Source organism: Pleurodeles waltl, chromosome 5 (genome assembly GCF_031143425.1).
Source record: "Pleurodeles waltl isolate 20211129_DDA chromosome 5, aPleWal1.hap1.20221129, whole genome shotgun sequence".
NCBI classification, from domain to species: Eukaryota; Metazoa; Chordata; class Amphibia; order Caudata; family Salamandridae; genus Pleurodeles; species Pleurodeles waltl.
In genome coordinates this window covers 82,522,260-82,538,583 of record NC_090444.1, presented here as the reverse complement: position 1 = coordinate 82,538,583, position 16,324 = coordinate 82,522,260, and the positions used below count along the sequence as shown (strand labels likewise).

Sequence of the window (16,324 nt, the reverse complement as noted above, 5' to 3'; positions counted from 1 at the left end):
TGTGTTGATGTCTTAGCTAATAATCAGGCTGGAGTGGACCAAGCTGTATTACAAACACTTTTTCAAACTTCAACGTCCACCCCTAGCTAACCACTGCCTCTAGAAAGTACTGCTTTACATTCAATTGTAAGCATATGCATCTACGGCCAACACATGCTGTGAATGGAATATGTTACTTACCATTTAAGCATCTATTTGAAGCGTGTAGTATCATAGATTCATATGCACCTACCCTCTTCCCCGGAAGCCACTGGCTGATGTACTTCCTTCTTTATTAATATTTACATTATTCTGATCTTTACTCACATGTTAGTATTTTCTATCACTATACTACTCCTGTCCTAAGCTCACCTGATGAGCTAAAAACAATCTAACAGCGGAATCCATGATCATATGCAACACATACTATAGGAGGATTCACTATACCCCGTGACTCGGACGACTTCATCAAAGGAAAACAAGTTGCAGATGCCCGAGCCCAACACTAGACGGCAGGACCATGCTAAGCATATGAATATATGGCACTACACGCTACAAGTGGCATATGATCCATGCTGAGTTATTCTAATAACCAGGTCTTCAGCTTCTTGCCCTAATGTGATGGGGGAGGTTGTTCCATGTTTTGGGTGCGATGCGGGGAAGGAGCGACCTCCTGCTTTGTTTTTCTGAATGGTGGGGGGATGCAAGCAAGAGTGAGGTCGAGCATAGATGTCTTGGTCGGCTGGTGAAGGTGTATGAGGTTGGTATTCTATCTTGGTCTGATGTTGTGTAGGACTTTTTAAGTGTGTGAGTAGTTTGAATTGGGAGCCAGTGGAGTTCTGTGCAGTTCGATGTGGATGCTGCATGGGAGGGATTTTATGAGTCTTGTGGCGGTGTTCTGGATGGTCTGTAGTCAGACTTATTTAGAGATTCTGGTGTAGAGTCAAGCCTGCTTGTGATGAGTGCTTGGGTGACAGCAGTGATGGCTGGTAATTTTAGGAGGGGGGAGGGAACACACATGCACACATACAAACTAACTCACACCCATGCAGTCACGCACACACCCATTAACAACACTTACTCGGAAATTTACATATATACATACATACATACGTTCTCATACATGCACGCACCAAACATCAACATCATAAAACTTACCTTCACTGCAGCTCACCGTGAGGGAAGCCTCGGAGGCCCCAGGAGGGTTGGGACTGCTGCCTTACCTCACTCATGACATAGTAGTATGCAATTAGTGAGACTGCTGTCACTCATTGACACTTAGCCTGGACACTTCAGAGCTTAAAACTGAAGCACCCAGGTCTGAGGCTATGAATGATGCTCTCCCTTGTGTGGTGGGAGGTCCTAGTTGCACTTTTGCCAGGCTGAGACTTTTGTTTAGCCTGACAGACACTATTTTTGTTGGGGAAAAAGGTAGCTGGCGTGGCCCCTCCGCTTGTACAGTTAGGCTGCGGCTGGGTGATGGTCCTCTGGTGTTCTGTCACAGCCACTTAAAGATTTTACGTAGCACGCGTAGGATGTGGAAGTAGGAGTTGCTCACTGCATTGACTTATTCTGTCATGGAGAGTTTGTCTTCAAAAATGATTCCCAGGTTTCTGTCATGGTCGGTGGTGTTGGTCCTAATTCTGACGGGCCACAGGCGTAGTCCCACATACTTAGGCCTGACTGGAAGAGGGCACGGAAAAAACTGCATGAAACGTTTGCTCTGGGCAGCGTTTCCTTTTTGAGTAAGATTTCTCGCAGAAAGAAAAAAAAAAGTGCCAGTGGTGAAGAATAAATGACATGCCAACCACTGGCAACTACCTGCACAAATTGAATACAAAATGTATCCTCCTTGTATCAAGATGTGCACTAAAATTAACCAGGAGAACGGATACCAGCTACAGAGATAACATTCTGAATAGGTCAACTGGAACAAATTCAGACCTGTAGGTTGACATTATTTGCACAGACAGTGCAATGACAGTAATCGCCAGGTAAAGGGGTCTAGTCTAAAGGGGTTGTTTCACCGTAGTTTTGAGGCTTGTGGAATGCCATTACCACTTTAGACATTTTATTTTTTGTTGGAATTGAAACGAGATCGTAAGGCTGGGCCGTTCTTCGCTGCAGGTTAAAGTATCACAAAACTAGAGGCCAGAATTCCTTAGCACCTCAGATGTCTGTCTTAAAGTCACACATAATTAGGTGAGGCGTGGTTTGTAGAACTGAAATAATCTCTTCACCTGTGACCTTCAGTACACTAAACTGAACCCAGTACCCGAGATTTGGTTTTCAGAAATTGTCGTAACACTCCTCATTTTATGTTTCAAACGTTTGGCACAGTATCTCTGATGTGCCATGTAAAACAAGACGCAACACTACACAAGTTGCTTTTATATGCGATTCCACTTTCAGTACTAGGTGAGATGTAGATGAAGGTCATATATGGCTTAATATGTGACACTGTAGAATTTTAAACCGGGTCTTTTTTCTTTTTCACATCAATAACGCAGTGCCTAATTCGAACCACTGGCACTTAATTGTCAACACTGGCACTTACGGCAGTCTCCCATACTGTGGCACCGTTTGCCTAATATAGGGATAAGCACAACTGCAGTTATTAATTAATTCACTATACAGTAAAAATGACTAATACCTGCAGCCCATGCCATTCGCATAGCTGTGGGTGGCCTGGAATAGTTTGAATTGTCACACTTGTAGGAATGTGACGGTTAGTAGTTGTGTTGGTACCTTAATTGGCAGCGGGTGGTGCAAGCTGCTGCGGCCTCTTGACGAGGGTTGATGCTATGCTTAGTATCCTGAAACGTAAAGTACAGGGGTAAAATGGTTCCTCTGAATCTGGGCTTGGTCAGCCAGAGGAGGCTCCACCTGCCCTAGAAAGAGAGTTTAAAGAACAGTTACCCAATTCTGTGGCTGCTGAAGTTTTAAATCGTTTTTGCTTTGAGTTCTTATTTGGCAAAATGTTTTTTAGTTGTGAAGTACGAAACATTTTTAGCAGTGAACTTTTTTTATTATGGGGGAATTGAAATTTAGGTGTTTTGAGGTCCTCTTTGGAAGGTCGGAGATTTTTCCAAAGTAAAGAATCTGGGTTGAATTATTGTTACATGTAGGTAACTGTTCTATGTTTCAGATGTTACTTTCAAAACTGAACGCAGTACTCCATGCAGCCCTACCATTGATACGTGTTCTATGTTTTTGTTTTCCGTTTGGTTTTATTATTTATCCTTGTTCACCTCCACACACCTTTTGGTTTCCCATTATTTTTTCGGTCTCGCCTATCAGACAGCACTTTGCTGTTTGTTTTGTGAACGACCTCCTGTGGACCATTCCAAAAACGTACTGTGGTCATAAAGTGTTGGTGCGTCACTCACCTCTGAAATGTTTTTCCCCCTGGAGGCCAATACCTCTGTCTCCTGGCTGCTGCAAAGAGCCAAGCCGTCAGTTTCAGTTCAGAGCTGTGTGGAAAGTAAATTTAAATTAGGCCTCGGAAAGTTTTTACCGGACACTTTCGTATTGGCGGCCTGTTTATAAAGGTTGAAAATATTGAATTTTGTGTTCATTTTCGAGATAACGTAAGCTATGCGTTTGTCATCCAGTATTTAGATTTGTTCTTACCTTAAAAAAAAAAAATACAAACGTCATTGGTCCTTATAAAAGGGACACCCATTGGCTTTGCCAATGCTTGTTCATATTCTTTAAGGTCATTTAATACGAGCACTCACAGGTGGTCAAGGGACTCCTGCACTGCTGGCATTTCAGTTAAAGAAACCATCACCCATTTCAGAGGATACTGGTCTACACGTCATGTGGAATTTGTACTTGTTTGTTACTGGAAAGTTTGAAAGAGGGTCACTACCTCACAAAATTACGCAAAATTGCTAAAGAAGAACCCATTTTTAGGTGCACTGATTTTAAAATTATAACCGGACTTCGTGTCATAAATATTCTGTTTTGCAATTGATTTCTAATCGAACTAATTGTAATTTACTTTTATTAGGACTGAGGAGCTGCAGATTGCATTCAGGCTATTATTACTTAGCACTCACTATACCATTGCCACAGTTAATTGTCAGCTGCCTCTCTTTCACTCTCCCCACCCAGATCACAAGTTTTAGAGTCACCTCTTGCATATTGTGTACCAATTTCAAAGCCACCTCTCGAGTATTGTTTGTGAATCTTGCATTGCTGCTGCAAGCATACCTGTTTTGTAGGTGACGCTTATAGTGTTTGTGCATGTCCTCTGCTTGTGTCTGTTTTCCTGCAGGTGCGTTATCTGCTGTGTGAATGTTAAGGAGGTTGATGGTGCTGTTGCTCATATCTTGCCTGTTCTTTGTGTATTAGACAAGCTTGGTAAAAATGTTCACTACACAAAGGCCACAAAAGCCACACAGACTGACTTTGTTATTGTTTGTTTCTTTTAACTGGGGGTAGACGGAACTCGCAGAGTTTCACTTTGTGGAATTCAGCAGAGTTACATAAAAACTCAGCGAGATTCCGTGGAGTTGTGCAAGTGGGCGGAAATTGGGGTGTTATTCTGATTTTTAATGTCAGGAACGTGTTTCTCCCTGAGAAAATAACATGAACGGCACCACATGGTGCACCAGAAGGCGCTGCTGCTCAAGATGTTTTTACCGTCACTCGAGTAGATTTTCTACTTGAACTGCAGCTTTTCCTGTGCCAATGATCACAGCCACCTGTGACTGCCCACGTAGGGAAAATCTCACCGGGTACCCTGCTAGCATGACTTTTGCATCAGTTTCCTGCTCATGCTCGGCAGCTTACTGTTGGCGAGCCACACTTGATACAAAATTCCGCCACATGGTGGTTAGTGGAGTTTGGCCAGAATTCTGTGGTACATGCATAATGCAGTGGCCAAAACTCTGCAAATTGCATTGCAAACGTCGCATTGAGTGTTTGGAGAGCTGGCAGTATGGCTCATCATGGCCTCTTGAATTATTGAGAGGATTACAGTGCCCTGATGAAGTTCACGGATGACGAACGAAACACGTTGGCTGGTTTCCGTTTGGCATATTGAAACTATAAAAGCTGCACCGGAGCAACATATTTGGATGTTCTGTCATTTGTTGTGAATTTCGTTGGTGCCCCTCCATTCATAATATGTGAACATTGGACCCACTTGGTTGAACCTTTGGAGCAGCAGGCGCTTTGGTTGGGAGCACAACATAGAGACACGGTGGACAAGGGGAGGTGCGGTTCCTTTTGGCTCGCTGTTCTAATAAGAAATACAGTCTATTCTTCTCTAAGTAAATAAACTCATTATTTCCAGGAAGACTCTTAAGGGAAAAAAAATGATGTGGCCTCTTGTCGGTGGCTATGTTATTTGATATGCTCACACTTGCATAATGACGTACGTACACATGCATGCGCATTCCTCACCACACGTACACATCTGTGGAATGAAGTGGGCAAAATATTTATTTTAAATTTTCTGATCAAGGATCGTAGACTCCAATTGAAAAAGTTTTTTTTTTTTACTTACACAAAAGCACTTTTGGCAGTGTGGAGTGGCCTGGCGAACAATGGCAGCTGCTGGGTTCCCACCCAAAAACCAAAACTAAACCAACTTTTAAAAGTCTGTAGGGTGAGGAAGACACAGGTGGCGGTGGTTGGTTGAAACAACAGGGTGTGGCAGGTAAGGGGGAAGCTAGGGAGCAACAGATGTGTGCAAACGATCTTTTTGGACTTCAATTAATCGGTATTTGTATAGCGCTGCTCATCACTCGTAAGGGTATCCAGGCGATCAGTAGCACAGCTCAGTCGAAAAGCCAGGTCTTGACCTTCTCCATGAATTCTTCCACCAAGGGTGATGTCCGGAGATGAAAGTGAGGCCGTTCCAGGACTTGGCATCGAGTTAGGAGAAGGAACGGCCTCCGCTGTGGCTTCGGCAGATATGAGGTGTCTGTGCGAGGGTGGCGGAGCAAAGGTCTCAGTATGGTTGGTAGAAGTTTAGGCAGTGGTTGATGTATGCTGGTCCTAGCTTGTGGAAGGCTTTGTAGGCATGTGTCAATATCTTCTACTGGCATCTTTTCTTGAAGGGGAGCCTGTGGAGGTTCCTGAGGTGTGGGGCTATGTAGGGCAATTTGGGCAGGCAGAGGATGAGGTTGGCATCTAAGTTCTCAGGAGGGGCCCAGCAGCAAATGGCAACTGCTGGGCCCGACAAAAAAATAAAGTAAAATAATTTTTTTAAGGACAGCAATGGGTAAAGTAGCAAAGGAGGGGGATGCGTGTGGGAAGGAAAAAGGTAAGCAATAGGGTAGTGATGATTTTGAGAGGAGTAGGACGAGCACGACAGAAAGCAAGAAAAGACATGCACTCTTTGAGAGTGCTTAATACAGGGCAACAAAAGCTCTTTAAATGTGAGTAATGAAAGAATATGAGTCAGCCACTCATAAGGATGTCAAAGAGGCATGCTCCGGGGAGGGACAAACAAAAAAGAGTAAGTCAAGCCATTGAATAAGGAGCAAGTAAATGACTGACAATAAAGCCAATCAGTAGTACAAAATGGATTGGACTCTAAGCCAGCTGTAAGTTTTAGGCATGATCTACAAGAAGCTTTTGAGGCTCACCGTCAGGTGTTACAGATCCTGCAGGGGGAGGTGAGAGCACCCCCACCCAGTACAGGCTTTGTTCCTGGCCACAGAGTAAGAAAGGCACTCTCCCCATGTGGCCAGAAACATGTCTGGTGTGTGGCAGGCTGGCAAAAACTAGTCAGCCTACACTGGAAGTCGGGTATGTTTTCAGGGGGCATCTCTAAGATGCCCTCTGGGTGTATTTTACAATAAATTGCACACTGGCATCAGTGTACATATATTGTGCTGAGTAGTTTGATACCAAACTTCCCAGTTTTCACTGTAGCCATTATGGACCTGTCGAGTTTGTGTTTGACAAACTCCCAGACCATATACTCTTTATGGCTACCCAGCACTTACAATGTCTAAGAATTGGCTTAGACACTGTAGGGGCATAGTGCTCATGCAGCTAGCCCTCACCTGTGGTATAGTGCACCCTGCCTTAGGGCTGTAAGGCCTGCTAGAGGGGTGACTTACCTATGCCACATGGGTGTGGTACAATCCCCTCATATGTATTAATCAGAACAAGGAATTTTGGACTCAAAATAATGGAATTAACAGTAAGTAATTGAAGCATATTAGATGGTGCTAAAGGCACAAGGCCTACCAAGAGACAAGTAGTAAAAGGTAGACAAATTAGGCAGTTTGAAAGAACAGCAACCTGAGTGGCAGTTAAGATATAGTAGCAGGTGAAATCTCTCCCCCGATTTCTAGAGGTAGGATGTGGAGAAGTTCCTTTGATTAACCCGGAACAAATAATTTACCTACAGCGCTTTTCCAGTATCCTTTCTTCACCCATTGTGCTGATTACATACTTGCAGTTTTCAGATGGTGCTGCCACTAGGTAAGAAAAACATGTTACCTTCAGCTGCTGGAAATCTGTGAGCTCTACCAATGTGAAATACTGCATTAAACAAACAAAGCTTTGCATGTGGTGTTGGAGGAAGGACCTTATGACCAAGGATGCTCACAAAGTATCTTCATACTTAAGTTCATCTGAAAAATTCTGGTTTGCACCGTGCCATAAAATAGGAATTTGCCATGCTAAAACACCATGTTCCCCCAACTTCTAATCAAGAATTACTTTAAGGAGCTATTAAGAAAGTTATCTTAAATTAAATAACCATTGCATTCTTCCTCTGGAAGACAGCTTTTCTGTTATCTCTGCCAAGAGGGCCCAATAGACCCAAGCCATGTTGTCAGAGGAACAGTAGATAATATTGCATGCTTGTTAAGTAATAATAAAGACTCATCCATCCAAACCTCATTGTTAATGTGATGTTATCCTTTTGCGTAGACCATTTTTCTCAGTTTTTTTAATGATAGAATATCAGAAGGAGCGCACTAGAGAGAGTACTATACTGTTACCATTGACTTCTCAATTGTTTGTGGAATATCGCTCAGGTGGGCAGGGTCAGACACTGACGTCATCTATTAGATGCTGGATTGCTAATATAATACTAATGGTTTTATATCACAAAGCCAATAGACTATTATCCTGAATGCTTTGGGCACACTCCAGTTGTGAATTTTATATCGTTGTCAAAAATACCCCTGACACAGATCAGAGACAGCTACTTGGGACTCTGATGAGTGGACATAAATGGCAAATACGACAGAAAGTCCTGAAGACTTCCTAATGTTCAAGTCTCACCTCTTCACCTGCCTCCAAGGTACCAGTTGTTTCTATTACAATTAGAGCATGTGAATCTGTGAAACATCCAGTGCAGAAGAGAAATACTGTGAATGTAGTTCTTCAACACCTGCATTTATTACAGATATCATTGATTACAGATATTCATGGTAATTTACTATCTGCCCACTAGAGATGATATACTTTAAAGGTACAGTGGTAAAATCGTTTTTCGTGCATTTCAGTACAAAAACTCAGTTGGAGCAAAAGGATAACCCCTTAACAGCCAATAGCATCAGGTGAGAGAGAAATACTTCTCTGGGCTAACCACGATTTGATTGATTTTCTAGCCAGTGGCTAAAAGGCTTGTCAAAAAACCTTATGGTTGAAAGGCACATGCGTAAAGCACTTTAGGGGTATATTAAAGATAACAGGCCTGTTTGACTGCTCTGCAATGGAAATCCAAGCCTAAAAATACTTGGTATACTCTAGCCTAGTGATCCAGTCGCCACATCTTTCCTTGCATGCTTTGTATTTAAAAAAAAAAAAAGAAAAAATGTTTCCCCTGCTGCCATTACCAGCTTCCCTCAGGTCTGTCTTTTACCCTGCGGGCACTGGGACAGCATCCTAGGGTGCATCAATTCATAACAACTGGCCGTAGAAACCCCTGGCAGTACAGAAGTCAATGCCTATGTTTTTATTCTCTCATTTAGCTTGATGACATGTTGTGCGGTTATAGGAGCTCAAAGTAGCTTTTATGGGCTTTCCATCAGTTTCTTTTGTGACTTCCACGTTTTAATCTGTAAGGAAATGCCTCCTTGGCATGGTTACCCCCTGACTTTTTGCCTTTGCTGATGCCAAGTTATGATTTGAAAGTGTGCTGGGACCCTGCTAACCAGGCCCCAGCACCAGTGTTCTTTCCCTAAACTGTACCTTTGTCTCCACAATTGGCACAACCCTGGCAATCAGGTAAGTCCCTTGTAACTGGAACCCTTGGTACCAAGGGCCCTGATGCCAGGGAAGGTTTCTAAGGGCTGCAGCATGTCTTACGCCACCCTGGGGACCCCTCACTCAGCACATGCACACTGCTTCACAGCTTCTGTGTGCTGGTGGGGAGAAAATGACTAAGTCGACATGGCACTCCCCTCAGAGTGCCATGCCAACCTCACACTGCCTGTGGCATAGGTAAGTCACCCCTCTAGCAGGCCTTACAGCCCTAAGGCAGGGTGCACTATACCACAGGTGAGGGCATAGGTGCATGAGCACTATGCCTCTACAGTGTCAAAGCAAAACCTTAGACATTGTAAGTGCAGGGTAGCCATAAGAGTATATGGTCTGGGAGTCTGTCAAACACGAACTCCACAGCACCATAATGGCTACACTGAAAACTGGGAAGTTTGGTATCAAACTTCTCAGCACAATAAATGCACACTGATGTCAGTGTGCAGTTTATTGCAAAATACACCCAGAGTGAATCTTAGAGATGCCCCCTGAAAACATACCGACTTCCAGTGTAGGCTGACTAGTTTTTGTCAGCCTGCCACACACCGGACATGTTGCTGGCCACATGGGGAAGAATGCCTTTGTCACTCTGTGGCCAGGAACAAAGCCTGTACTGGGTGGAGGTGCTTCTCACCTCCCCCTGCTGGAACTGTAACACCTGGCGGTGAGACTCAAGGGCTCACCCCCTTTGTTACAGCGCCACAGGGCATCCCAGCTAATGGAGATGCCCGCCCCTCCGGCCACTGCCCCCACTTTTGGCAGCAAGGCTGGAGGAGATAATGAGAAAAACAAGGAGTCGTCACCCACCAGTCAGGACAGCCCCTAAGGTGTCCTGAGGTGACTTACTTTTAGAAATCCTCCATCTTGTGGATGGAGGATTAGCCCAATAGGAGTAGGGATGTGCCCCCCTCCCCACGGGGAGGAGGCACAAAGAGGGTGTAGCCATTGGCTTCTGCCCTCCCAGACCTAAACACACCCCTAAATTCAGTATTTAGGGGCTCCCAGAACATAAGAAACTAGATTCCTGCAACCTAAAGAAGAAGAAGGACTGCTGACCTGAAGCCCTGCAGTGAAGACCGAGACGACAACTGCTTTGGCCCCAGCCCTACCGGCCTGTCTCCCAACTTCGAAGAAACCTGCAACAGCGACGCATCCAACAGGGACCAGCGACCTCTGAAGCCTCAGAGGACTGCCCTGCACCCACGGACCAAGAAACACCTGTGAACAGCGGCTCTGTTCAACCATCTGCAACTTTCTTGCAACAAAGAAACAACTTCAAGAACTTCACGTTTTCCTGCCGGAAGCGTGAGACTTTCTACTCTGCACCAGACACCCCCGGCTCGACCTGCGGAAAACCAACACTACAGGGAGGACTCCCCGGCGACTGCGGGTCCGTGAGTAGCCAGAGTTGACCCCCCTGAGCCCCCACAGGGACGCCTGCAGAGGAAATCCAGAGGCTCCCCCTGCCTGCGACTGCCTGTAACAAGGGACCCGACTCCTGGAACCAGCACTACACCCGCAGCCCCCAGGACTGGAAGGAACCGAACTCCAGTGCAGGAGCGACCCTCTGCCTAGCCTAGGTGGTGGCTACCCCGAGGAGCCCCCCCCCGTGCCTGCCTGCATCGGTGAAGAGACCCTCATGTCTCCCCATTGCTTTCAATACAAAACCCGACACCTGTTTGCACTCTGCACCCGGCCGCCCCTGTGCCGCTGAGGGTGTATTCTCTGTGCCTGCTTGTCGTCCCCCCCCCCCCCACCCCCCTGGTGCCCTACAAAACCCCCCTGGTCTGCCCTCTGAGAACACAGGAACTTACCTGCTGGCAGACTGGAACCGGGGCACCCCTGTTCTACATTTAATCCAATGTGCTTTGGGCACCTCTTTGACCTCTGCACCTGACCGGCCCTGAGCTGCTGGTGTGGTAGCTTTGGGGTTGCCTTGAACCCCCAACGGTGGGCTACCTTGGACCCAACTTTGAACTCTGTAAGTGTTTTACTTACCTGTGAACTTAACAATTACTTACCTCCCCCGGAACTGTTGATTTTTGCACTGTGTCCACTTTTTAAAATAGCTTATTGCAATTTTTGTCAAAACTGTACATGCTATTGTGAATATTCAAAGTTCCAAGAATACCTGATTGAAATACCTTTCATTTGAAGTATTACTTGTAAATCTTGAACCTGTGGTTCTTAAAATAAACTAAGAAAATATATTTTTCTATATAAAAAAACCTATTGGCCTGGAGTAAGTCTTTGAGTGTGTGTTCCTCATTTATTGCCTATGGGTGTACAACAAATGCTTAACACTACCCTCTGATAAGCCTACTGCTCGACCACAGTACCACAAAATAGAGCATTAGAATTATCTCTTTTTGCCATGATCTTACCTCTAACTCTAACATAACCTTTTGCACTTCATGCTGTTATCACACCTTTGTTTGAAAAAGATTAATATCTGTTCTACGTTGTGTCATAGGCGGCTGTGTATATATCTTGTTTAACTTTGTAGTGCTTATGGGCTGTTTTGTTCCTTACTTTTTCCAGTCGGTTTCTTTAGTTACTTAGTGTTGACCTCACCTAGTCATCAGTGTTTTACGGTGTAACATAATTAAGAATACATTCCAACCAACAGGAAGAGAACATAAGTAGCCCTGAAATCTTAGGGATTCAGAGTTAGCAGTGTTGGCAGTTTTGGACAGATTCCTTCATTTAGCAACTTAACGAGGAATTAGTGAACATGTTGTGTTAATTTACAATAAACACTTCTATTAGGTTTGCTTCTACCATCCTCTACTTTTATTACCATTTATTATGATTTGGACATTTTTTGCTTACATTTTTTAATAGAGGATTTTCAAAATGCATGTAGCTCCTTCTACATTCGAACTGGCCTGTGGCCATCTGACTGACTATAACCACTGACCATTTTACCAATTACCACAAAAGAGCCTCTCCCCATGATCCTTCGGCTCTTTACTTTCTTATCCAGGACCTCAACCCCACCAGCACTTCTCAGAAGCAAACAAATATTCTAAAAAGTGAGTACTTGCTCTTCTATATTTCCATTTAAAGCACCAAGAAGGCTACAGCACCATTTTTGCGAGAGCCACCCTATGCATGACTGATCTAGCATGATGCAGAATGCGATTGACTTCTTCCACTATTGAGTGTGAATTGTTTCTGTGACACTTGAATTCCTAGGCACCGAAATCGGTATGTTTTTCATCCCTCTCCTACATTTGGATATAGTCTTTCCTCTACCTTTGCCAGCCTTCTTAAGGAGAATAGTTTTGAGTTGTTTCATTTGGTATGCTCTCTGGGAACTGCCAAAGGAATCATGTTCTCTAAGCAGCACCAACATGGCCGGTTTACATAGAAACTGTGAGTAGGGGCTACACTGTTGTACCTCAATCTGACTATGCCGAAGACTCCACCAATAAAGGTGAAAGGAGACACCACTGCCTCATCACTCTGTCTGTCTTTGAGTTGCCATTGTCTGTAATATTTTTGCTCTTTCTACAGTGCCTGTTTATTGATTGCAGTATTACCAAACCACATCCTTCGCTCTAGATACATCACGTATTTCCACTTGGATTACAAGTTATGCAGAGCAAAATTACAGCATGTCTTATAAGTTAACTTAGGTTTGGCCTTTCCTCACCCAGTTTTACCAAGTGAGAAAAGAGCAAATACTCTTTATACACCAGTATACTTCCTTATGTTACTTGGTTTGCATTCAAGGTTAAAATTATTTTTCTCCCGTATTGGATCTTTCATAGATCCACATGCTTGAATCATTCCCCGTCGTCGAGATGGGAGTGCCCTTATATCACTATCGTAGGCTATAATGGCAATGAAAAGGGCATTTTTATAGCCTATTCATGTCCTTTTTTCAAAAAAGGACCAAACTTGAACTATAACCAATCAGGCGACAGCACCCTCTAGAACACTTCCAACAGAGCCCGAGTTCCTCAGATTTTCAAGCACAAGTGGGAATAGATAATCCCAAGCTATAAGAGGAGCTTCTCTGGGGAGGATGGTGGGTCGCATGTGAATCTATGAAAGATACCAATAGTGGAGAACTGCAATTACAGGTAAGTAACTTATTTTCTACTCCAGCATTGGATCTTTCATAGATTCACATGCTTGAATCAGAATAGCAAGAAGTTACTGTATTTGTATATGTCTACCAAAGATTGTCAACTGAAGTCTTGAGGTATAACGTCCTCATGGATCGTTATACCAAGGAAATCTTGCTACGTGATAACATTTTACCATGGTGTCCTACTTAAGATGAAGGACGTAAGATTTTTTTATTCTGGTTAACAGGGCTTCTAGAATTGTCCTGAAAATATGTGAAAAAAACACTTTACAACATTCCTTAAACTACTGCAGCTACACCTGGCTAACTTCCTGAGTAAAGCAAATGCATGACTTGGACAAGAATAGGTATAGCCGTACTCTGCTCTGCCCTCTACGGGCAGAAAGGCCTTACCCTACTCTGCGGCCCTGATCAAAAGGAAGCCGCGATTGGAGCGGTAAACTCGCTCCCGTGGCAAAACACGATCAAATCACACAATGCAGCTAAAACAAGCAATACAACTTTAACCCTATCAAAATACAAATCAGGAAACATTCACTACTAGGCAAAAATAGCGAGCAAAAATGAAGGCACTTACCTCTCTGGAAGCAGGAAAGACAGAGGAACTGCCTGGGAGTCATCTACATCAGTGATTCCCAACCATTTGACTTCTGTGGACACCTCCTTTATCAACACTGGAACCCGGGGATCCCCACTGAATCATTATTGGAATCGGGAACCACCCCACTGAGTCATTATTGAATGCTGGGTACCTAATCTGTTAATATTACTGAATTTTCTATGAAGTTGCGGACCCCCTGAGGAGGCTTTGCGGACCCCGAGGGGTTCCCCGACCACAGGTTGGGAACCAATGGTCTACATATATTAAGTGTTATGGACTGTTGATTGGTTGCTATCTTTGTAGTCCTTTCCAGTGGTACTCTGGGATAGGTGGTTTTATTCTTATTCAACACAGCTGGAAATAAATAAAGGATAGAAAGTAGAGCATAATCCTTGTCTCCGGTCCTGATTATAGAATTAAGTTTAACTCATCTAATAATTCCAATAAAACTTGCCTTCTTAACGTATACTTGACATAGATTTCTACCTCTGTTTGCCTAAAAAAGGTTACACACTGTCTAAACATCATCTTCATTCTCCTCCTCCTGTTTTGTTGAACTCCAAACTTTTGCATCCTCCTTACAATTACATAGGGCAGCCATGTTGAAAAACAGAAATACATCCTGAGTCCCTGTTTAGGTTTTGCATGTGGTTACCACCTCTGTTCACTTGATGTAAATTGCAGCTGCACAACAGCTATTTGGAGTCAATTCGGTGTTTGCGAATATTTGAAACATTAAAAAAGCAATTTCTTATTTCTGATTTGGAAATAAATTGTTATTTTGAAACATTACTGTAACTATTCTGTGAATTACATAATCTGTATTTCTAGTCACCAAATTGGCTTTAGTGCATACTAAAAGCCCTTTTTACCATTCATTAACTAGTTTGTGACTGGTTGAGTAACCTTTAGTACATATGGCCCAGAGTGTTTCAAACACATCTGATGAGGTGCACCTAACAATGCTATGAAGTCTGGTCTAGGAGATTTATAAAGTGCATGGCTACCCGGAGGCCTCCCAGAGCTAGTACAGTGCCACAGGACGAGACAGCAGAAAATCATTGCATAGATAACCAGGTTTTTAATGCCTTTTTAAGGTGTACGTAATTGTAACTTGAAACACTTTATTGCACTGTTTTCCAGCAACAGGGAGCTTGAGCTCATAGGTGTAAGGTCTTTCTGTCCATCCATCACCTTAATTCTATTATAAGCAACATGAATGCTTTTAAGACAGTTATTAGGTCTGGCTTTCGAAGACTGGTTTATCCAGAATACTATTTTTTTTAATATAGTTTTATAATATTCATACCTATAGGGGCTTCCTCCTGTTTTTCCTGACCTGCTTTTGTTGGCTTTAGGACTCTGGGCTCTTTACCACTGCTAACCAGTGTAGGAGGCTGGCCTGGTTTGTAGTGGATACCAAGGGGGGTACTTACACCTTGCACCAGGTCCAGGTATCCCTTATTAGTGTAGAGAGGTGTCTAGCAGCTTAGGCTGATAGAAAAGGTAGCTTAGCAGAGCAGCTTAGGCTGAACTAGGAGACGAGTGAAGCTCCTACAGTACCACTAGTGTCATATGCACAATATCATAAGAAAACACAATACACAGATATACTAAAAATAAAGGTACTTTATTTTTATGACAATATGCCAAAGTATCTCAGTGAGTACCCTCAGTATGAGGATAGCAAATATACCCAAGATATATGTACACAATACCAAAATATGCAGTAATAGCAATAGAAAACAGTGCAAACAATGTATAGTCACAATAGAATGCAATGGGGGCACATAGGGATAGGGGCAACACAAACCATATACTCTACAAGTGGAATGTGAACCACGAATGCACCCCAAACCTATGTGACCTTGTAGAGGGTCGCTGGGACTGTAAGAAAACAGTGAGGGTTAGAAAAATAGCCCACCCCAAGACCCTGAAAAGTGGGTGCAAAGTGCACCTAAGTTCCCCAAAGAGCACAGAAGTAGTGATAGGGGAATTCTGCAAGGAAGACCAACACCAGCAATGCAACAACGATGGATTTCCTGACGAGAGTACCTGTGGAACAAGGGGACCAAGTCCAAGAGTCACGATCAAGTAGGGAGTGGGCAGATGCCCAGGAAATGCCAGCTGTGGGTGCAAAGAAGCTGCCACCGGATGGTAGAAGCTGTGGATTCTGCAAGAACGACAAGGGCTAGAAACTTCCCCTTTGGAGGATTGATGTCCCACCTCGTGAAGAGTCGTGCAGAGGTGTTTCCGTGCAGAAAGACCGCAAACAAGCCTTGCTAGCTGCAAGGGTCGCGGTTAGGGGATTTGGATGCTGCTGTGGCCCAGGAGGGACCGGGATGTCGCCAATTGCATGAGGAGACAGAGGGGGCGTCCAGCAAGACAAAGAGCCCACTCAG

At 43.9% G+C, this 16,324-nt stretch overlaps 1 protein-coding gene across 2 annotated transcripts in view; it reads left to right on the top strand.

The window, feature by feature from the left end:
- Positions 1–16,324, top strand: part of DNMT3A (DNA methyltransferase 3 alpha) — a 1,562,966-nt gene that overhangs the window by 378,756 nt on the left and 1,167,886 nt on the right. The window lies entirely within an intron of this gene.